At 39.2% G+C, this 25013-nt stretch overlaps 1 protein-coding gene across 1 annotated transcript in view; it reads right to left on the bottom strand.

Annotated features, from left to right (window-relative positions):
• Positions 1-25013, bottom strand: part of LOC148362533 (tetraspanin-18B-like) — a 70618-nt gene that overhangs the window by 29785 nt on the left and 15820 nt on the right. The gene's annotated exons all lie outside the window — the stretch shown is intronic.

Genomic DNA, 25013 nt, shown 5'->3' with positions numbered 1-25013 from the left:
GTCACCCTAACCCTCATTCATAGCAGCCACCCAAACTTTAAGTTCTATATTAGGTTAAAAATTGCGCGCATTATCTTCAAAAAATGCGCACCTTATACAGAAATAAAGAAAGTTTTATACATCACCTAAAAGACAAAGACAGGAACGAAAAGTGACACATTTGTGAACTGTGGCATTCTAATTGCAGCACAGATAAAAAAGATGGGAGCTTGGGAAAACAGAATTCTAGGACACTGGAAATGAGCGAGAATGCATTTATAATAGATGAAGGCTCTCTCTGCCAGCAGAGAGCAAAGCTGTTTTATGGCAGGGAATGATTCACATCTGGGCCAAAGGGAAAATTTACAATAAGACATTTTAATAGCACTAACGCAGGTGGAACTTTCATTTTGCGCCTTGAGGTATTCTTGTGTGGATAATTACAGTTATTAAAGGACCTGGCGCACGTAGCTTCTGGTATGACCTTGATGCGTGTCTGAGCTCATGCATAATTCACTGTCTCGCTTGAACTGTCACTTGCACGCCACATCTCGAGCATAAAAGCGCCAACTATTTCAGATCGCGGTGCTACAAGTGTCACCCAAAAGAAAATAATAAACTAGTAACGATAGTCAATTTATCCGCTGATGTTCGAACTTCGCTGAGTGAAAACGACCGTGCCAGACAACTCCTCAGAAAAAGCTTTCTGGAGTGGTTGGCGGATTCGATTACGAGACGTAACCGGTGCCCATTCATTCTCACGGTGAATTTGGAAAGGGAACGTCTCGGGAGTATACGCATGCTAGAGGTACCGATAGGGCCTAAAAAAATCCAGCCCTCGTGTATAAAAGCCCAAAACCGACCGATTAATCTGTTTCGAAGGACCGGGCCTGAAGTAAACCCGAAGTTGCACTCCAGCGCAGTGCGTACTTTGGCGCCCAATGCCGAACTTCAGTGCCGAGGTGCAGCTTCGGATTTACTCCAGGCTTGATCTCTCATATTAAGTGTGCACTTCGGGCCGAATTATGCACGGCCGGCCACCGAAGTGCAAAAAGTGCAAAAAAAAGAAAAAAAAAAAAAAAAAAAAAAAAAAGAGTGTTTTATTCTCACATCATAGCGACAATATTTGATTTCACAATCAAGAGCATTTGCCTTGATTATGTTTTTGTTTGTTGGTTGATTGGGTAGATCCCTTAAATTATATTTTAAGTAATATTGGGGGCAGCACGGCGGCGCAGTGGTTAGCGCATGTGCGGCACAGTTCATGTCATGGGAACCTCCTGCGTCGGTTCAAATCCAGCTCCAGACTTCCTGTGCGGAGTTTGTATGTGCTTGCGTGGGTTTCCTCCGGGCACTCCGGTTTCCTCCCACATTCCAAAAACATGCATTTCAGGTGAATTGGCCGGTCCAAATTGTCCCTAGGTGTGAATGAGCGAGTGAGTTGTCTGTCCCCGTGTGCCCTGCGATTGGCTGGCAACCAGTTCAGGGTGTCCCCTGCCCACTGCCCGATGATTGCTGGGATGGGCTCCAGCACCCCCGCGACCCTACTGAGGATAAGCGGTGCAGCTGATGAGATGTAATATTGGTTTCACAAGAGGTTAATTATATTTGATTTACATTTTTTTAGTTTCAATTGAATATAACTCTTATCTGTGATTTATGGTAGTACAAATAGTAGCTACCTGAGTTGAAATATTCAGTTGTTTTTTTTAAAGTGCATTTTTCTAAATGTTTGGTTGTTAGGAAAATGTAAGTTTAACTATTTTATTATACAAAATTTATGGTTTTATGAATCAATAGGTTTATGCAAAAGAAAATCAATTCACCCAATAGGATTAACGCTGTAATCAACTAAAACCGATTCAGTTACTGGTTCCATCCCTTTTTTCTAAAGGGAAAACCCAATTTCACATTTTTCTTCTCTTTCACCTTTTATGTACCATGGACCAGTTTATTGTATGACAAAATCCTCGTGGCACGGCCCTCTTATAACATTACTAATAAGAATAATGACAATAACAATAATGATAAACCTATATCCATTGTGTTTTTCACAAGATAACTAAGGATCTAGATCATATGAGAAAAGGCAGTCCATTTTATCTCTTCTTCGCAATATTTTGACTAACGATACCACGTTGCCTCGGTACCGTGAGTAAAAATAAAGTAATGATGAGATACAATTTAATGCCTGTTGTTTTGTGCAGTATTTTTCTATCTGTACAACACATCAATATTTGAATGAAAAGGAGGAAAGTAAAATGTCTTTACGATATCTGATTCATCGATTCGTGGTAAAAATATTCGACCAATTCATCGATGATGAAAAATAGTTAGTTGCAGCCCTACTTTCTAGTATGTTTTTTCTTCAATCATGTTATGTATGTATGTATGAAATATACCGACCCTCGTGTTTTATCATGAGTAAAACTTTCTTTTTTTTTGCAACCAGAGTTGCTGGTTTTACTTGATTATAAAGAAAACAAAATTGCTGGTCTTAAGGTCAGCCCACGGTGGGACGTTTCGAAAGGGGAGGACATTTGAACTGAGCAAGCGCCTGGATAAGAGAGTACTCGGTTGGTTTGGACAAATGCAGAGGATGGATGAGGAGCGAATATAGAAGAGGATCTACAGAGCAGAAGTCAATGGAAGGAGACCAAGAGGAAGGCCGCGATTGACGTGGATGGATGGTGTTGTGAGTGCACTGCAGGAAAGAGGTCTAATTATAGTGGAAGCTAGAGCTCTTGTTAGTGATAGGACTGAGTGGAGAGGTGTTGTAAAAGGATAGTGGGATGTTTAGACGTGTTCTAACGGATGGGCAGGGCACCTGTATGATGCGGCAGGGGTAAACCAGTGAAAGCTGTCAGCCCTCCTGTTGAATAGAAGAGTGTGTTGTGTCACCTTGACCCAAGTGACACAACACAAGTGTCACCTTGACCCAAGTGACACAACCGCTTTCTTGTGTCCCGTTTCATCTGGAAGGACGAAAGCATGACCAACTTGGGTGCCGAGGTGCTTAACTCGTTTGGGTGTTTGGGCATTTGGGTTGGCATGGTCCAAACATTTGTGTGTGTGTTTTTTGCTACTTTTTCCCTTGTTTTATTTTCTTTGTTGTTGTATGTGTTTGTCTTGCTGTCGGTCACCCCTCTCGAGGGATATGACCAGGGTAGGTGGGTAGGTGGGTAGGTAGGTAGGTAGGTAGGTAGGTAAGTAGGTAGGTAGGTGGGTAGGAAGGAAGGAAGGAAGGAAGGAAGGAAGGAAGGAAGGAAGGAAGGAAGGAAGGAAGGAAGGAAGGAAGGAAGGAAGGACATTTCGGTAGTATACCGACCTGCCTGAGAACAGAAAGTCTGGATCCGGCCACAGAGCCAAACTGAGTTTGACATCCCTGCTTCGGACTCCACGCCAAAAAAAAAGAGCAGGTAAACAAAAGAAATCATAATGTTCATCATGACCAAGGTGGCCAGCCATAAGCCCCCAAAAGTCCGCTGTAGCGCTCCTCTCTCCCCTGTGCCTGTTTACAATGCAATTAGCCTTACAGGAGAAACGCTGGAGAGGGTCTGCATTATTTGTCGGTTACCATGACAACCTTTTTCACTGGAATGCGGAGCACCAATGGTACAGCGGCGCTTCATTGAATCGGTTATGGGGGCGAGCAGCTAGATCAGCGCAGACGACTGGAAAAAGCACAACAATGGGAAAAGCTCCCTCGAGGAAGACGATAAAGGCCGAGCCGAGGAGGGTCCGGCCGAGTCCCGCTTCCTCCGAACGGCTTTTCTTCTCATCAACAAAGCCTTGCGAGCGCCGTGAGCAATTTAATCATCAAGGCAGTTGCTAATTGATTTCACTCTGGTGTTATTTCAAGCTATGGCATTACTATTACATCATTTACATCTGCTTCATGCATGAAACACAACATAAGGACACATATGGAGTCAGATCAGACAGTTTGTGTGCTAATTTAAAAAAAACGGCGAATCATCAAAGAGTGCATTCAGATGAACTGCCTAAGAAGACTCACCCGATGGACTTGGCTAGGCACTAAGGCTTTGCTGGCTGCTACAAAACAACATCGCCGTGGTTTAATATTCCTTTTTAGCACTATTAATTAGGCAATTTAAAATGATTCCAGGATAAGAAAACATCGAGAGTTGATGACGGCTATATAAACCCTCTAAAATAGTTCTGAGCAGGAAGCTGAGACCGAACAGTCCAAAATTGGGATGGGCGATAAGATGATATTAGATCGTGAAGGTCTTAAACAAGAATGTGACTTAAAAAATGGATAGATCTGTTCTGGCAGTCCCTAGACAGGATTTAGTTCATACGTATTCGCTTTCCCCATATTTCATATGTTTTTTAAAAATAATTACAAACTGTGTCAATTGTATAATAATTGTTCATGAGAAAATATTTTTTTCAAACATTAGTTCTTTTGTTAGACTGATTATGGACATGCGGGATTTCTGCTAATGCTAGTGTCTTAATGCCTAATGTTACACCATGCAAAATTTGATAAAGCTAACAAATTAATAAAACTGTGTCCAGAGATAAGATGGTTATGTTTTTTTTTTTTTTTATTAAATATGAAAGAATGGCATGGCGGCTTGGTTTTTAGCGCACAGCTCCACAGTGCGGAAATTCATGGTTCAATTTTGGTTACTAGTGAGGATAAACGGTGCTAAAAATGGATGGATGGATGGATTTACATGAAAGGCCAGAAATGAGCAAATAATTCACAATTACTTTTAAGAATGGTGATCAACTTTGGATTGTAATTTTGTGTTAAAAACCCTTCATATTACATTTCTGCCATATTGCCTACCCATACTTTTAAATAAGTGTATAGTAGTCCAAGGCAGTTTTAGCTAAAAGGTACACATACTGTTCAGGCGCAAGGTGTTTCTTTGAAAATTATCATTTTTATTTGCAGAGGATATCTGGCCTATGAGTGCTAATTGTATGTGGTATTGGTATCGATGACTTATCAACAGTTAAATATTGTCAGAACCCGAACAGACGTTGGACCCAAACGCGTAACGTTTTCACGTGAAGGATTTTACATTTTATACATTTTACTATAAATAATTTTACACAAGTTACATTTATTGAATGCAATGAAGATTTTTCACAGAGAAGGCTTAAGTTCGATGACAGGTCGCGCCGTTCCAAGTGCGGAGTGTTTTGGCTGAGGAATCTTGATAACAGGGCGCTGACAAAGGACGTTAGGTCTTGTTTTGATAAACGCTTCGTGTTGTTTTGAGTTTTTTCAGACATCGTCGCGACGAGGTGGCGACGAGGTGGAGTCCACGTGGGGAGTCTCTGGCCCGCCCCATGGGAGGAGTCGGCACCCCAGCTTGTGAAAAGAACTTCAGAAGACAGAAGAGAGGAGATAGATCGAGATCGAGGGACAATCGAGAAGGAGGCTCGACGAAGACTAATTTGACAATAATTCGGCTAATTTGATGGAATTCACTTAGTTAAATACTTTAAGAAGATAAATCTGCCCCCGTGTGGAAATGCCGGCTATTCTTGTCCATCTTTTCCCAGAAAGAAACGAGCATGCGTTGTTAGGAGAATGAAGTTTGTGTTTGGTTAATGGAGTCAGATAACTAATTCGAACAATTTGATAAACGCTACATTTGTAATAGTTTATTCCCCAACACACGACAAGCTTCATTTATGGAAGCGGAGCAATCATGCGCAGGAACCCAAACGCCAGCGATTCAGCGATCGATGGGCAGAAAAAGCGGGCAGAGAAGTCAGGCGCGGGAAAACAGGAAGCCAGGGGAAGACGATACCGGACAGGACAGGACAGACGGGATTTATACCGGCTACAGGATACAAGATAACGGGGCTTGGATCAGGGATCGATACAGGATACAGGATAAGGGACAGACGGGATTGATAACGAGCAGGATACCGGACAGGACAGGACAGGACAGGCGGGATCGATTGCAGATACAGGATGACGGGGCTTGGATCAGGGATCGATACAGGATACAGGGCTGACGGGATTGATACCAGATAAAGGATGGTTCGGGAACAAAACGGGAGCCAGAGTCAAAATGTTTGCCTTGCAAGTAATGGTAAATGGTCTGCATTTATATAGCGCTTTTCAAGTGAAGTGAAATGAAATGATCTGCATTTATATAGCGCTTTTCAGGCCAATGACTTCCCAAAGCGTTTTACAATGTGCTCCACATTTCCCAATAGCGGCCTTGTATTGCAGCCATGTAAGACCCTAACCTGCTTATTGGGGGTGTTAGGGGTTCGGTGTCTTACCCAAGGACACTTTGACATGTAACACGGATGAGCCAGGATTCGAACTGGTATCCCTTGATCCCAAGACGAGCGCTCTACCTCCTGAGCTACTGCCGCCCCCTAAGTCAATGAAGACCTCCCAAAGCGCTTTACAATGTGCTTCACACTTACCCATTCACACACACACTCACAAGTGTGGAGGTTCGTTGACGGACCGACGAGGAGTGAATAAGAGTAATGAGCTTAAAAAGGAGGAGCACCAATCAGGAAACGAGCAGCAGCTGGAGCCAAACGAGCAGGCACAGGTGAGGGCAATGGGCAAACCATGACAAGTATTGGCTCAAAAAGTTCCTTTTTTAAAATAATCATCAATATAAAATGTGGAAACTTGTGTTCAATCTTTAGATGACCTTTTCCGCCATATTGTCTACCCATAAATAAAAGCATAGTAGCTCAAGGCATCCAAGGCTCACAGATACAAAGACATGAGTCCAAATAATGAGGTCAAGTTTATTTCTTAATTAAAAGAATATTCAAAGAGCTGTAGAGACTAAAGAGAACAACGAAGTTCCAAATTACGTACAGCTCCTTCGATGTTGTGGTATTCAAAATAATCCTCAACATTCAACTACATCCAAGAGCATCTTTCTAAACCTTTTAGCTTTAGCATACTGCATCAATGTTCAAACTTGAAATTTGAAAACAAAAAGCAAAGTATGTGTTTGTACTACTGCATGATTTAGTAGGAAATTAATTTAAATTACATTGATTTAGTGTTTTTTGTGAGTCCGTCCCACTAAAAAGTCCTAAATTGCAAATATCTGCCTTACAGAGGAAGTGAACAAATCCGGCAGGCAAGCTGGACAATCAAGGCAGAGGTTTTAAAACAGCAACGAGTTGGGTCCCTGACCCGTCCTCTCTACAAAGGAAGTGAGAAAATAGAGGATAAAACGTAAAAAGGTTAAAGGGTTTGAATCAATTTTCCCACTTGCTATAAACTCGTGACCACACCTCCCTCTGGCCTTGACAAACTTCCCAGTCTAAGGAATAAATCATTAATGTATAAGAAAGCTGTTTTTAATGTAATTTGAAGCAATTCCACAAAGGAGAAGTGTGGACTATTCCCAACAATCTCCATACATCACCCTTTCATTAGAAGAAGAAAGGAAGCTCACAGGAGCACTCATATATCTTCGGCACACTTACTTTAATGAGACCGAATCATCGCCCATCCCTGGAGGGACTCAACAGCTAAAGATAAAGCGCCCAGCTAACAATTATAGCTTACGGTTGTTGAGTCCCAAACGCATTTGAGTCACTCTTCTTTATCAGGGGGTTCCCACATTGGTAAATGGATGGAGGAATGTTTGATCAGGGGTTTGTTATTTCAGCCTCATTTTACCAATTTTTGTTGAAAAAGTGCGACTTCAAATGGCTGTGCAGCACTTCTCGAATTTCCTCAAACTACCATTGAAATAAACCTAAATCTGCTGTGTTTTTAACAAGATAACTGGAGATCTAGATGACATGAGAAAAGGCAGTCCGTTTTATCTCTTCATCACAATATTTACTAGTTTCGATCATAACTCAACTGAAAACAAGCAAGAACGTCGTTGATCATGAATTTCCAGAGGAAAAGCAAATTGCTGACGTTAGGCCACATCATCTATTTCGAAAATAAGCACTTTTATTGAGACCCATAAACAGTCAATATTTGGTAAATCATTTGTAAAGGTATCTTACACATGTTAGGAAACTATTATTGGGGATTTCATTCAAAAAAATATTTGTGAAATCTTGTTTTTGTTTTCCAGATCTGTGAAACATCAGAAGTGACAACAACTAACCATTTAGTTCAGGGGTGTGAAATTAAACCAGATTTTGTTCAGGGGTAACATAGTAGAAAAAACACTCAGTGAAAAAAACATGATAAAGTATTAAAAACAGAAAAAGACACACACAAAAAACACAACAAAACGTATGAAAAAGTATTAAAAAGTACAGAAAAATATAGGGGAGATGTACAAAAAGTGTTGCAAATTATAAAAAATTATGAAAAAGTCAAAAAGGCGAAAAAATAAATAAATACTAATCATTACTAAAAAAGTATTTTTCAGTACATTTAGAACCATTTTATACTTTAAACTAGCCCATCGCTCTACAGGCCAACAAGTTTCCACTCGGTCGCAAACCGGGGATCTTTCGTGTGTCAGGCAAATGTGCTAACCACCTCTGGTTTTTTTTTCTACTTTCGATTACTTTTTCATATGTTTGTACAGAGTGTTTTTTATCATGTGGCCCCTGAGCAGCATTAAGTTTGACACAATAGAACTAAACAATTAGTTTTTGTCACACGGTTGGATTCGATGGATTGTCCTTGATATAACGAAGCCATTTTCGCGGAAATTGAAAGAAAACGGCCCAGGGGAAGTCCTGGTGAGTTAAGCCGGCTTTACAGTTTTCTGGTATTTTGTTTCAGACTGATTGTGATGTTTCTCTGATAAGTAGATTTTAAAAGTCATCATATCTTGAATCCCAAGATTTTGAGCTTTCCAATGATATGTGGCATGATGTATTTCAGTGACTGGTAACATCCGACAGAATTATTTAATTAAAGTACGGCGGCCCACCGGCGGGCCGGCGGAACGTTAAAGGGTTAAGGTACCTTATATCATTAAAAACTCTGCCTACCACCTTTCTTTGTAAATATCTCATCTTTCAATGTGGGCACATACGGCCAATAGTCAGGTGCGGCTTATGTATAAAAAAAAACGTTGTTTTTTTTTTTCCTCTTAAAAAGTACTGTGTGCGGCTTATAATCAGGTGCGCCTTATAGTCCAAATTCTATGGTTAAAAACAATCTGCACAAATCATATTACACATTTTTGTTTTGCAGACTAACATTATTTTAATATTGTGCCCTTGAGTTATTGTTGGTGATCAGTTTGAACTTTTTATTGATAAGATAAGCTGGGATGGGCTCCAGCCCCCCCGCGACCCTAATGAGGATAAGCGGTACGGCTGATGAGATGAGATGAGATGAGTATCATGTGATTTGACGTGGTCAGTCAAAAAAAATGGTCGTAGTTTAAGGATTTTTTTTTCATTTTTGGATTTCAGATGCACTTCAAATCTTCAAACAGTTAATAAAGCAACTTTCTGGATTAAGTAGCTCTATATATTTTTTTTCCTTTTATTCTCTTTTACAATAATAAGGATAGTGTTAAGCAGAAGGGTACTTAAAACAATCTTTAAACCTATGCTAATTTTACTTGGGGGGATTGCGGTTGGCTTGGTGGGCGACACAGGTCTTTTTCGTTCTAGGGAGGAATGACAGAAAATAATAGAGAAGCGCTGGCTATGGATACCAGGTAATATTTGACCACATAATGTCTGTGTATTGTGTAGTCTCAACACTGTCGTACAACCTATAATGAGTGATACAACGCACAAGAAATTAATGATAACTACATAGACTCCAAGTGACCAAACCGCATCATTTTAAACTGAAAGTTCATGCATTTGTGATTATCATCCAAATCAATACTGTTTTACCTTAAATTAATGAAGATTTACCACTAGGAGGCACTATACAAACACAATGTCACTAATTTGGGCAAAAAGGAAAGAAAAAGTTGCAAATACCGCAAGCTGAGGGCCCATGGGATGCAATTAAGAGCAAGGCTTTTTAGTGAGGGTTACAAAAACAGTGCACTAATACCAGCAGCGCAGCCTTGCAAAGCGAGGTAGGAGTTTGTCAGTGCATACCCCGAGGGGGGGTTGGGGGCGCAAACTCGCAACAGTTTGTTGACGGACTTCCCTCGCTCGGAGCCCCGCCAGCAAGTATTCCCATTAACATTACAAGCCAAAGCCCTGCAAAAGTCAGGTCTCTGAGGAGGCGCATCCAGCTTCACCGCGTAATGACGTTAGCAGGCAAGCTTCCCTCGGGATGTTTTCCAGTGTAGCGAAAATAACACAGCACTTGCTTTTCAATGAGGAGATTCAAGTGGCGGTATCTTCCTAATGTAAAGTCTTATGTTGCTAAAGAAAGCAAAACATTGGTAGTATGACAATACAAGGAAATTATTATTATTATTATTATTATACAGGGTTGGGTAGGGTTACTTTAACTTGATTACTTTCAATTACTTTTGGATTACTCCAATACCAAATATGCTAATAAAAGACAAAAGAAACTAAATATAAATAAAATGACTAAATTTTGTGCAGGCTTGGGGAGTAACGAAATACATGGAACGGCAAAAATGATGTTGGCAAGCTGTTTGGATTTATTTTCATTTTGTTTCTGTCGCATTTTATGTTAGTTTTGCCGGAGATCAAAGAGATCAAAGCCAGGAGAGAAAGCTTACCACGTGTTGTGAGTCATCATTTTGTTCATATTTAATTTATTTTGTCTTTTATTAGCATATTTGGTATTGGAGTAATCCAAAAGTAATTGAAAGTAATCCAGTTAAAGTAACCCTACCCAACCCTGGTATTATAGAATTCACCTAACTCTAATATAGCATAGAACTAAGATATGTACTTGAATAAAAATGGGTGAGTACCGATACAAGAAATCGGTATCAGTGCTAATACAAGAGTTTTTTTTAGATATTTGGCCTCTAGATAGGTGCAGATACCAGTTGCCCTTTAAAATCAATATAACAACCACAAACCTCAAGCTAAAGGAGTAATAAATTCCAGATTTTCTCTGCCGCCAATGTAGTGAAAATAATGTGGCACACGCTTTGCAATGAGGGGATGCAAATGGTGTTATCTTCCTAATGTGGAGTCTTATGTTGATCACCAAAACAAGCTTCTTGGTTATATAGAATGCAGCCAACTATAATATAGTGAAGTCAAGTCATGTTTATTTGTATATCCCTTAATCACAACTAGTCTCAAAGGGCTGCACCGACCAGAGATTATTGCAAACCACAGACTATTATGACACCGTTCCCTGATCTAAAACCTACATATAGCAGACTAAAATACAATATTCCCTAATTTTTGGGATTGTGTTCAAAAGAGGCCCCGGAATAGTCAAAACCGGCAAAGTACATTTATTTTTCCATTTATCAAATACTATTACACACAAAGAACAAACCCTATTTACAGGCTCAAGTTTTTGTTTAACAAATAAAAGTATTTCACTTTATAAACGTTTTGATTTTTACAAATTACTTCTGTACTGTCAAATTCTTAGTTTATAGCATTGAAAATGTTTTTAGGACACTATCCTTACTTCAGATTATATTTTGTTGCCATCACGTGGATTTAATTAAGAAAACACAAATGTGGCATAAAAATGTTTTAACCTTGCTTTTGCATCTTGGGAAGTCCAACTTTTTTAGGCGATACAAAAGCATCTTCCTCTGCCTTTTGGTGTTTTTATGGGTCCTAACAATTTGTCGACATGATGGGTTTTAGAGAAACATGAAATTGAAAAATTTGTGATATTATCCGCAGGCAAAACATTAGCCTCCATTGCTACGCAGATGACACTCAATTGCATCTGCCACTGGAGACAATCACTCTGTTAAGTTGTGGAAATTTAGAGGCCTGCCTTGGTGATATACAAAAATGCATGTCATTTAATTTTTTGCGCCTCAACCCAGATAAAAACAAGATGTTGATTGTTGGTCCAGCTCATTGTTGTGATTTGTTGTCAAACACTGCTCCAAACCTTGATAAATGTAATATCACCCAAAGTGACCCAGTCAAAAATCTAGGTGTTATATTTAATACTCATCTGTCATTTTCAGTTACATAAAAATAATACTAAAATAGCTTTCTTCTACCTTTGCAATAAAGCGGAGATTCGCCCAATGCTGTCAAAATCAAAAAATGAGATTATAATTCAAGCGTGTAACACTTCTCGGCTTCATTACTGTAATGTAATGCTCTCTGGTCTCCTGATGTATAGCATCAAAAGTTTGCAGCTGGTTCAAAAAGTGGCAGTGGGACATGAAAAGTTTGACTATATCAATCCAACATTAGCTAACTTGCACTGCCTCTTGGTCCACTTAAGATGTGACTTTCTCTTACTACAGTAACATACAAATGTTTGCATAGACTTTCACCCTCCTATCTGATTTCCCCCCTGCACGGATACTCCGCTCGGAAAATGCTGGTCGACTTGTGACTACAAGATCCAAGAAGAAATCAGCAGGCTAGAGAGCGTTCTCTATCTGGACCCCGGTGATGTGGAAGGCTCTGCCTTTGGATCAACGTTGACTATGTTTTTTGTATTGTTACACAATGCTAAATCTATTGCAGCCTGGTCATCCTGGAAGGGGGATTACCACTTTTGTGGCCCCTTCTCAATTTTTCTTATTTTCCTCATGTTGAGGTTTTGAGTTTTTTCTTGCCCGAATCTCGGGATCAGGGGATGTTGTAATTGTGGCCTGTGCAGTCCTTCGAGACAAGTTGTGATTAAGGGCTATACAAATAAATGTGACTTGACTTGAAAAAGATTTGCCCGTTCATAATGTAGGTTCATCAGTGTACAACTTAGACCGCAACGTTATTGACGCACGGACAGACACAGGCAGAAAAGGGGTGGGGCGACTTTTAAGCCAATAATAATCCAGAACACAAATGAAAATATGCAAAGTAGCGAAACCAAGAGAAGTAAACGGCAATACTGGGGGGATTACTGCACCCTCTTAAATGGGGAAGGGTGAGTATCGATACTAGTTATTGGTATCAGTTCCACTACAGACTTCTTTTTTTTTAATATATCTGTACTTGTGATAGTGGCTGATAGCAGCTGTTCTCTAATTTATTTAAAAATCAAAAATCTCAATTTATAAGTGGAATAAACTGCTATTAATATGAAACGATCTTAGAGACAAATTTTCTGTTCAGAGGTATTTCTGTACACTGAAAAATAACGGCGATCAGATGATGAAGGTGCTGTGTCTGGGTCAAGTCAGAAGTCTTTTCCTGCTACTGCTTATCCTGGACACCAGTGCTATCTTTTTCATGTAGGGGAGCAAACCCCTACCAAAAAAACGGCCTGAAAAAGGGATGGACACCACCAGGCTGTACTTGCCCGAGACACACCACAGGAGATGGTGCCCCTACGACTCCGGGGGGAGGGATCCGTATTTATTAAACTTTTCCATTAACGTGAATAAGCAAAACATCGGCAACGCTTTCTCTGCGATTTGCTTGTGGTTTATTTATATTTTTTAAAACAAATTCACGATTTTGAATGTCCTCATTGAAATAAAAAAGGATATCGTAATTGTATTCGCCCTTGGTTTCCTTCACTGCCATGTGGTCACCGATCTGTCACATTTTGCGGCCTTTTGTTTCTCCGGGGACGAGCTCCTGGACGGCTTCCAAGCAACTCTGTTTCTAACCGCCGTCATCTCTCACATAAATCAAGGTGACGTCACCGAGTAAGGTCCCTTTCCCACAACTCTGGCAGGAGGCGGGGAATCTCCAGGAGGGGAGCGTCTCAGTACGGCCGGTTAACCTTTAAACCCTCTTCCTCTAAAATCCCACTGCGAGGGCTTTATTTAGACACCCAAACTGTTTGCCGTTTCCCTCTCAAGGCAAGTAGTAGTGGAGGTTCTAACTTCTCACAGTGTCTGCTCCTTGACGAGGATCTAATTTCTCGGAGTGCTTTTTTATGTTGAGCCAAGTAGGATTTCTCCTGATGTCGCCAGCTTTGGCGGCTCTCCCTGCCTGTCTGATGCACTGCGTTTTTGCAAGTTTGTACTATGGAAAACGCCCAACTGGGTTTCTTTCCATACTAGCTTTCTTTGAGGTATTCTGAGAATGTCCCACTTGTAAAAAAAAAAGCGTTGCAATGGAGAAGTCTCATAATAAACTGCAAAATGATCGGGGTGGGCGATTCCCCAGGTAGGTGCTACAGGTCCCTTAAAACAAGGACTAACAGGTATATAGACAGCTTCTTCTCCAGGGCCATCACCACCCTAAACAAGCACGCAAGACTGAGAAATAAATATTTAGTGACTGATTTTGGGAATTTTTGTTGCTACTAAAAGTTATTGTTCTACTTTTAATCGGATGCACTATTTTTCATTGCACGATTATTACTACTTAGGCCTGTTTCTAAGCATTACATTGAAAACATTTTGCCTATTATTTTAAAGACAGTGTTTTACCTTACTTCTTTTTAAAGTCTTTATCACTTGTCTAATCTCATGGTATACAATGTTTTACTTCATTGTTATCAATGACAATAAGACAATTCAACTGAATTCAATTCTATACTTGCTTATAAGCCAAATTTAGAACAAAATAAAAAATTTAAATCAGTGGTCCGGCTTAGATCTGCATATTTGGCAGCGCATGATACTGATACTGAGCAGGAAACCGATTTGCAGTAAGTGTGCAAAATTGTAATAATTCATGATTATCTACCGCGGGTACAAAGGTATTCAGACCTGTTGACATTTTTCACTCTGTGTCATAATTCCAAATCCAGGTGTGAAAAATCCTTCCCAAAAAGACTCATTGCTGTACTATCTGTAAAGATTCTCCTAACACTCCACTTATTGAAACATGAATATTTTGTTTGTTTGTTTGTTTGTACATGATTCAATTGTTTGTTTGTTTGTACATGATTCAAATTGAATCTTTTCTTCCGGCGCCGTCACGAATGGCAGTTACTCCAGCAGCTCCCGTGTTATTTTCGATTGTTCTCGATTGTTCTCAGCTCAGGGATGCTGCTGGAAATGTGAATTTCCCTTCGGGGATGAACAAAGTATCTATCTATCTATCTATCTATTAGTAAAAATATTTTTGCAACCATTCCTGGAAAAAATATATTGCTACTATACTGTACTATACTATACTATACTATACTATACTATACTATACTATACTATACCGCTGACGTCAAGCTAAAAAGTGATAAAGGCCGCTGATGAAAAAGTAAACCTGGAGGCAAGAGAGGTTGGTGTAGATGAAAAAAATGTCTGACTATCAAAAAAGATACATCAATAAATATATCACCTGGAGCTGTGAAAACGTTACCCAGTGTTAGGAGCACTAGATTAAATGGTCAATTATGTTATATGTTAGTTTTTTTGTGAATAAAAAAAACAAAACAAAATTATTTTCTACTTTATTCACGTGACAAAATTCCAAACATTGGTAATCATACTACTGCAGGGATAAGAATTTTCAGATTTCGAACATTCGTAGTAGCATTTAATAACATTAGTCTTAGGATGAAAGTGGTTATCGCCTCAAAAAAAAGCACACCAAACCTGATGTAATCATAAGTGCCCAGCAGATGCCACTAATACACAACAAATAATCCAGGAACAGTATGTGGCTATTTTGAAGCAGTTTTAGGAGGCCGGCTTTTTACGCATTTACTCATCACACACACACAAAAATCATCTTTTGAAAATGAGCTAAACAAGAAATCGTAAAATCAACGGTTGGAATGTAAGAGTTTTTTTAAAAATTAATCAGCGCAGCCGCTTTTTAGTTAGTAATAATTACTACTAACTGGTAATTCAAAAAGGAGCTATGACTGTTAGCGGTCTGTTGAAACTGATTTACCTGTAAAACTAATTATTTTTTGCAAAATATGATTTTTTTTTTCAATCCTGCTGAAAAACGGTAGATACCATCATTTTTTTCGAAAGCCGAAAAATATCCGGACGGTGCTGTAATTTAGATTTTGTATTGTGTGCACCTTTTTCGGAGTACAGGACAGTACTGTAGTGCTTCTTTCCGCCACTACCGGCGTGTGGCGCTGTGAGAGGTCACTCAGCATCCACCCAGAAGAAATAAAATCTGCTTCCTCTTCCTGGTTTGTGTGTAAACATTCTATACTGTATGTCCAGCGCACTAAGAACGTTTTCATTGTTTAATATCTCGTGCACCCATTCAATATGGTTGGTGTAAAGTGTAAAGAGGAGGTTAGCCGTTTCTTTTAAATTTAAAGTGAAATGAGAAAGCTTGATGCAGTGAGAAAATGGTTGGATCACCTTTTTTTCATCCACTTTCTACCACGGAGGAGGAAGTCGCCTAACTCTTGAAGCTCATCTTCTAAAAGTAAGTTAAACTTGACTTTATTCGTCTTTATAGAGCATTTGATTTTATGACATGTTTATTTTTAGTACAAAACAATACAGGTTACTTAGACAAGCCTTAAACATACTCGTATAAACCTTAATTATACAAGATATAGCACTGAAGCAACTTACGAACAAATTCAACTTACGAACGATCGTATGGAAACTATCTAGGGCAGCGTCTGTACTTACAAAATGACCAAGGCAAATAGATTTACAAACCCCAAAACGTGCAGTATATGTCATTATTTTTCATTTCTTGTGTAAAAAACCACTACTATATCTTTTTCTATGGCTGGATTTTATTTCTGGGAGTAATTTGCACTGAAATCGCTGCTTCCAATTTTTACATAAACACAAAATACTATGTTTCAGTTCTTATGTAGTGTTAAGTGTAGTTTAACATAGGTAACTTGATATCTCAAGGTGAAAAATGTTTTGCTTTGACAAGCAATTAATTTGTTTCCTGGTGCACTCTCCAAAGAGGTAAAATGTATATTTCTTATCTCAGTAAGCAAAATTAAGCAGATTAAGCAAAATTAGCAATTTTTGTAGCTCTTATCCTGGCTTAAGGCTGAGCGTCACAGTTTGCTCATGACCGAAAAGGTAAACATTCAAGGGCCCATCGCTAACATTGTTATTTTCAGCAGCTGAGTCGAGATTTTTTTTAAGCATCAATTCAGTTTTCAAGATCTAAATTCAATTAAATTCCGTACTTTCTTTGCACTGCAGTGTCAGAAGGAGTGAGTTTGTCACACTTTGTTAGCCCTTATGGCCATCGGCAGCACAAACGATCTGACACAAGTGTTCTGGTTTGTTTAGCTTTATGAGGAGATGGCATCCTGTAGGCCCCTATCGGGTCATGGAAAGGATCCAGATGCGATGCTTCTGGTTCTTGTAACCCAGTGGGACACCTGCGCTGCTCCTGTGCAGCCCCCTAACAGCCCTCATTCCAAAATTCCACAATGTATAAAGCAACATTCCCCTGTACTCAAGTGATTCATCTTGCCTGTGCAGTTGCCAACTTGTCTGAGCACAAAATATTCTGTTAATAATCAGACAAAGATGTAACATATGTCCGGCCTTTAAATTTTAACATACAATATATAAAAAAGTTGGCTTGATCTCATCGAACATTGGCCAGAATTGCACATTTCTATGGAGCTTTACTCAACATTCAAAGAAATGTTGAAAAACATTAAAAAGTAAAGGGGGAAAAATAAGTCATTATAATGTGTGTGTGTATTATTTTAACACAGAACGCCAATACAATGTACAAAAGTCACACAAATGAGTCCCACTGTAAAGGAACAATAAAACAATCATACTGTCAAGAACTGGAACAGGAGGAGAACCCAAATGCGTGATGTTTCTCACACAAGCTTTCATTTTACGGGAAATGGGGCAGTCATGTTAACCCAAACGCCAGTGATTCGGCAATCGTTGGGCGGAAGACGTAAGGCAGCAGTCTAACGTGGAATGACAGGAAGCCAGAGGCTGACAAGATCGATACCAATTGCACGAGCAGATTTCGGACAGATGGGGTCGATACCGGACAGGACAGTACAGACAGGATTGATATCAAAACTGGATATTGAAATTAAACAGGACAAACTAGACGGGAAAGAAACTGGAGATCGATATTAAACAGGACAAAATACACGGGAACAATACCGGACAGGAAACACAAGCAGGAAACCGGACAGAGTCTAAACCCACGTCTTGCGGGTGCAGAGGTTCAGTGACGGACTGACAAAGGGTGAGTGAGAGCACTGAGCTTAAATAGAAGGGAAGCCAATCTGTTAACAACCCGCAGCTGGCGCCACACGGTCGGGGCCAATTGGGCGCCATGGCAACCGTGACATCATACATTTTCTCCTTTTTTTTTTTACAAATAAAAGTGAACGAAGAGTGGATCAGGAAAGGTTTGACTAATAGTACTCTATGTATATTTGTGTATCTAGGGCTGTTTAATATTAATGCAATCCTCAGTTTAATTTGCCGGTTAATTGATTGTCTGGATAAACTAAAACCAGGGGCAGCCTGATGCACTACCTAACTGTTTAGTTATCATTTATAACAATACAAGATACTGTTACCACTCTAATGAAAAATGATTTCCTCGCTAAACACGCCCCCAAAAATGCCTCATAATTTAACAGAAATAGCTACATATTTTGACAACACAACGATATTGTAATATGTAGCTGTAACCACAACAATGGGCAACATTTACTGTCAAAAAGCCGAAGTTTTGAGGGTCGAATGATTTCTGAGCCCAAATGTTATCCAAACGGTCATTCGATTTGCGATAAGTCGGATAACTATGAGTTGTCATTTCATCACTTAACTGTTACACGTGTGATTATATCTGAGAAAAATAATTCGTGGGAACATTTAAATACATTAAAAAGTGGTCTGAGTATTCTGTGTGCTGTTTACAACAAATTATCTTTAAAAAGTGTTTGTGTGGGTGGTAAATGTCAAGCAGGTCTTTGCCCCCGTCATAAAAAAACTTTAAGCTGCTAACATGCTCCGTATGCTAATCTCAAATCCTCTGGGGAAGGCGATGACAAGTGCCTAGCTGGTGTAGAAGCAGTCTGATTAAAGATGAAATTGCGAGCGAAGCACCCGAGCGCGCCACTTGTAAATAAACGGCACGTTTCACGACCGGAGCAGGACCGCAGTGCCGACCGCAGACAGCTTATTTATGATGAAACGCATTACCGCTCCTATGCGCGTATAACCAATCGCAGGTGGGTCGCGCGCCAAAAAAAGCTAACGTTACTCCCATTAGCCCTGGAAGCCGAAATACGAGCCACAAAAACTGAAATAAAGTCTACGCCAGCGCATGGTATGACGACGAGACGGAAAATCATAATTCTAAAAAGTGCTCTGCGGATGATCAAATGGAGATACTATTAAATGGTTTTAATATTTTCCTTCACTTTCACATCCCTCCATCTGTCTGCAATCTGTCAAAGGTCTTGGAGGAACAACAAACCTGAGCTGGACGCCAAAGGCAACAGAGCAAATATGTACACGCACGGGGCCAAGGAATCATCTGAAGAGATTTTTTTCTTTTTTCGAAAGCTCGTACTTTAAATCTGCAAGGGGAGGAGAGAGGCCTTCAAGATGTGGCCAATGTAACAAACACTTGCTTTAAAAGAATTGTTGGAAGGAGTACATCTGGTCCTTGTTAAAAAAAAAGGGCAGTTTAATTCCAAACTGCATGCAGAGATAAGCAAGTGGGCTTTCGGTTGGGACCACGACATTTCCTCTTTGTTCTTTCGATGAGTTTGTTTACATTGTTTAAACAAACTGATGAGAATTTGTAGTATGAATTGCCTTTATTGTCATTGATAACAACAAAGTGAAACACTGTATGCAACGAGACAAGTAAAAACGACTTTAAAGATCAAAGAAGAGAAAAGACCATCAGGATAAGTAATACAAAATATTATCTCATCTCATTAGCTATATGATATTATAATGTAGTTCTTTGAGCCAAAGTTGAATACATTTTATAATGAAAAGTGGTGCAATAACATTTAGCAGCAACAAAAGCGTCAAAATAAGTCGCAAGATATATATTTTTTCAATTTTGTGCCCTAGTTTATGTTGGTTATTGTCCTGGTGACGAAACTGTCTCCGCGCCTATTAGCAGTGTCTGGAACTCATGACAAAAAGTTACCTGACTCCGGGGCAGACAACTCTGAAAAGTTGCCTGACCAGCCATGAAGTTGCGTGCCACATTTTTCACAACGTAAAACACAATAAGACGACTAATCGCAAAAAAAACCCAAAACATTTTTCCAAAGTATTAGGGATTGATAATCAGAACAACACTTTAAAATTAAGTTTATTATAAATCCACTTATAACATTCATTGCATGTATATGACATCGGTGTTTTCCATCTGCCATCAGTATGTACCTGTATTTACTCATTTTCATTCATGCAATGTTTGCGTTGCGTCGTCTGCTACAAGCCACGTGAACTCCTCTTTCCACGATGCTTTCAATGTACGTTTACGTTTTGTAGCGTCATCAATCTTGTTAGCTTCTTTTGAATATTTCTTCTGGGGCTGAAGTTTGGCTTGATTCCTAAACACTTATCCATTTTTCTTGTGTTCTCTGTGCGTCTACTTTGGAAAATGATATGGAAATGCACAACCTTATAATGCTCGGGAAAGATAATGTTATTCGATGCAGGCTTCTGATCGGCTGCCGAGTATGCAAATTGCGAACTGAAATTCCAAAATATCCAAACTGAACGAAGATTTCGAAATCGGAATTAAGCAAACGTTTGATTTGACAAAAGAATATTTCTTATTTTTTTTTCTTGAAAAAGTTGTCGTTTTGTAAGTTGTACGCCCAACGTAAAATATGCACGCCTTTGGCGTCCAGGCAGGCGTTATTTCAGACACTGATATTAGTCCTTGATTAAAGGTATGCATTATTTTCACGATATTGCATTCGAAGTACTGCACCTGGTCAGCAAAAGCGCCCTGAGAGGAATATATTATTATTTGGTGATGTGTTAAGATTTGTGTATTTGCTTTAAATCAGTAATTTGGGTCAACTAGCATTTACTTCATCAATGAGAAATTTTAAAGATCAAACACAACAGTCACTGAAAAATCTTCGTATGTTATATACATACTCAATTCAACAATATTTGTTGAGTTGTGACTTATTGTTTAAACTAGTTTTTTTAGTATGGAAATCAAAATGGAGAACAGCTTGTTTTCCCCCATAGTTTTAAACGTTTTCACTTGAAAATAAAATAATAAATACACATAACTTGTGAAGCCCTTAGAGACTAATTGTGATTAAGGGCTATACAAATAAAAATGACTTGACTTGACTTGACAACCATTTAAAGGTTTGGGATTATGCAGACAATTGTTTGTTTTCTATAAAAGTATAGTCGAGACATTGGTGAGAAATAACAATTTTTATTTGAAAAAATAATTTCATCGTTTAAACTTTGTTTTTGTCAAAGAATGACAATTTTAAAGTGACCTTAAACTTTTGAACGATAGTGTGTATGTTGATGTGCATGTTTGTGAACAAAACATTTAGGAAAATAATTTTCCATATTTTTCATTCAACATTTTATAACGGGGGCAGCACGGCGGCGTAGTGGTTAGCGCATGTGCAGGCACAGTTCTAAGGTCTTGGGAACCTCCTGTGTGGGTTCAAATCCAGCTACCGGACTTCCGGTGCGGAGTTTGTATGTTCTCCCCGTGCTTGCGTGGGTTTCCTCCCACATTCCAAAGACATTCATTTCAGGTGGATTGGCCGGTCTAAATTGTCCCTAGGTGGGAATGAGCGAGCGAGTTGTCTGTCCCTGTGTGCCCTGCGACTGGCTGGCAACCAGTTCAGGGTGTCCCCTGCCCACTGCCCGATGATTGCTGGGATAGTCTCCAGCACCCCGCGACCCTACAGAGGATAAGCGGTGCAGCTAATGAGATGAGATGAGATGATATTTTATAACAGGCTGAGGTAAAAGATCCATGTATGTTTTAAGCTAGTTGCTAATGTTATACAAGATAAAATGTTCAAATGGTTATTAATCCCTAATTCTTTCCAATTATCAACAGCAAAAACAAAACTTAAAACTAAGTCAAAGTTAATCCGCTCTTTTTTGTTCACCAGTAGTGATCGTACTAACTTAATGGCAACTGCGCAAAGACTTGGGATGTTCAGATACAATCAAATACGAAACAAATATTACTGTCCAATACCAATATGCAGCACATATCAACAGGAAACACAATAATTCTGGGAAAGGTGGACCACAATCGTAAATAAATTGCTTGTATATGACTGCTAATTGAATTTTGGGTGTTATTCTAATTCAGGATGTGATAATGCTTGCACCTCCTCGATATTGATCCAAACACAACCATGCGGGCTATAAAAAGAGAAATCCTCGGACTCTATGGTGTAAATCAAGCCGATGTTTCTGCCACTTCCTAAGTGTTACAGTACCATGAATGGCGATCTCAGCACCTTTTTCAATTCATCTCTTGGAGTAACGCCCGAGCAGTTCAGAGGTGCAAAACACGCACCAGGATGACTTTGCGGCAGTCGCCTCGTCTTCAGCTGAGACGAATGACAAGACATTCGCAATCACCTTGGCCATTCTTTGAAAAATATATTACACCTCCAGATTTTCCTCTATAAACACACACTCAAGTACATCAAACCAACTTTATGAGCATCAAAGGGTGAAAATATGTCTTCCTCATTTGCTTAAGCTTCAAAGACAGAAAGCCGCATTGAGTTAAGGATTCAAAGAAAATAATAGTCTTTCATTTGGTATTTTACATACGACAGTAACGTTGCATAGTCTTGCTCTTGCATTCCAGAAAATTCCCTATATAGTGTCAATGTGACAAATACACTTATAGAGTGACCACGGGCCTTGTTTTAGAGCAGCGACCCGGAAATGTGGTCTTGACTGGCGAGCTATAAAAGCCACGCACCGTTGAAATTTTCATAAAGAATTCTGAAAAAATCATGAGGAAGTGGCAGATGGGGGGTGGGGGTCTTTGCCTTTGCCAGTTTGCCTACAGGATGTCCGTCTAGTCCGTTTCGGTCACAATCAAAAACTGCTCAATCATCAAAGGACATACTATGTTATTGAGTCTAGGAAAAATGTCCGTAAACTTACAAATCAATTGAAGATTTTTGTTCTTTTATTAGTTCGTTTTAGCTCAGCCTCATGCGGTTCATCGATCTAAGTCAACAACCAATCACCTGCCAGGGGCAGATACGGACGGGACATTCCTTTGCATACTAGAATGCTATTTGTGGTTATAAACGATTGAGTGCGTAAAGAAACGATTCAGTAATGAACATAGGGAGTGAGAATACTGCTATCATTTTTTTAGAAATACCAAACTACAAGAATTGAAACAAAGAAATAGTGTCATGAAAAAATAATAATTTCAAATTTGTAACTCTATTATACAGCTACAAAATGGGAAAGCATATAACCGTAAAATGATAAAGAAAATCTAATCAAATGAAAAAGATGATTCTGTTTGTTTTAAGTTCCATTTTAACATAAGGAATCTGGTAGTTACAAGGAGGGTTAAATTATTATTAGTTTTCAGTTGAAAAACAGCAATCACCAAGAGATGGCAATTGTTGCTCAAGATCACATCCGACCCCTTGGGTGGGTAGTTGCGTCCCTTACCCGCTAGGGTCGTACGGGGACCATTTCCTGTGGTGTGTCTTGGGCAAACCTGGTAGCGCCCTTCCCTCTTCAGGCCAACAAATGTTTCCACCCGGTCTCAAACCAGGGATCTATCGCGTGTAAGGAGGATGTGCTAACCACTGCACTACGGAAACACAATCTACTTTTGAATCAACACAGCAGATGCAGAGATTTCTGGTCATAAGACCTGAAATGAATTGGGTAGAAAAAATATTTTAGGTAAATGAGGAAATAAGTGATATGTTAATCATATTTAAACACAAACCTATTTCCCATGTTTACTTTTAGCCATTTAAGATTTAAACCAAAGCCACCACTAGAACTTGATCTCTAAAGTAAACAAGAACAAGGTTGTTGTATTTGTCATGCTTTTTGATTGTTTGAAATGTGGATGAGTGACAAAAACTGTGTCCCTATTAGAGATGGGCATAATAAATACCTGATTGCATTAAACAGATTGCCTGAACTTGGGGCCGTGTAATTATTGCAAATAAGGAATTAACTTTTTTTGCCATATGCTGAAAATTTTGAATGGCAGCGGAACAAACAATAATAATATTGAAAAATGAATAAGTTAATCTTTTTATAAAAATGTGTATACAGCCAACATTTGGAATTTAACAAATAAGTAATTGTAAAGTGGTTCCAATATGTAACTGGATGAACACAAATGGAGTTTCTATGTCAAGACTCCATCGTTAGTTCCCATTTCTCGCTTCTTGTTTTTGAGCAAAGAACGAAAAAATAACAAGCAAGCTGCTCGCTTGCAGGCTTGCGTTCCTCACATGAGAGTGCTCATTAGTCGGCCTCTCCACTACATTTGCACGGATGTTATTCTGATAATGCTGTGGATTTCTGCCAAAATCAAACTCCGACCATTTGCCTTGTTCCAGTTGTTGCTGACAACGCACCCGTGTTATATCTGAGGGCAATTTTCATCCTGTGGGAGGAACTGAAGCTCACCGGAGCTACAGGATGTGACACCATTGACATTGTGCGTGGGCTGAGAGAGAAAAGTAGGAAGCATGAGCTAGGATAGTGAAATATGTGATGGTAAAGCCCAAAAAGGATATTGTGTGCTCTCAGGTTACTGGTTAAATACCCAACAAGCCTACATTAATTTCCCTTACATTAAACTATCCTTTATTTTCTTAATGAATTTTGTTTCTTCTTTGGTCATTTTGATTCTTTACTTAACAGGAATAATGCAAAGCAGCATATCTGTTGCAAAGAAGAAAAATGTTCATCTGGAATCACTAAAAACAAACTGCGACAAGCAGGTTTATACAGAAAAAAATCAAATCCAGGAATGAAACACAGTAAAGAATAATGGATTCCAAAACAGGGAAGTCAAATTCAAATTTACTGAGGGACAAAAAATAAATTTGGCTACAAGCCGAGGGCAAGAATAACTAAATGAAGAAAATGTTTAAAATTACGCATACAGTCAAGTAAACCTAACTGAAC

Source organism: Urocampus carinirostris, chromosome 7, assembly GCF_059441175.1.
Source record: "Urocampus carinirostris isolate Australia breed hairy pipefish chromosome 7, RoL_Ucar_1.0, whole genome shotgun sequence".
Taxonomy (NCBI): Eukaryota; Metazoa; Chordata; class Actinopteri; order Syngnathiformes; family Syngnathidae; genus Urocampus; species Urocampus carinirostris.
The sequence above is the reverse complement of the archived record's forward strand: the minus strand, read 5'-3'. Positions and strand labels throughout refer to the sequence as shown.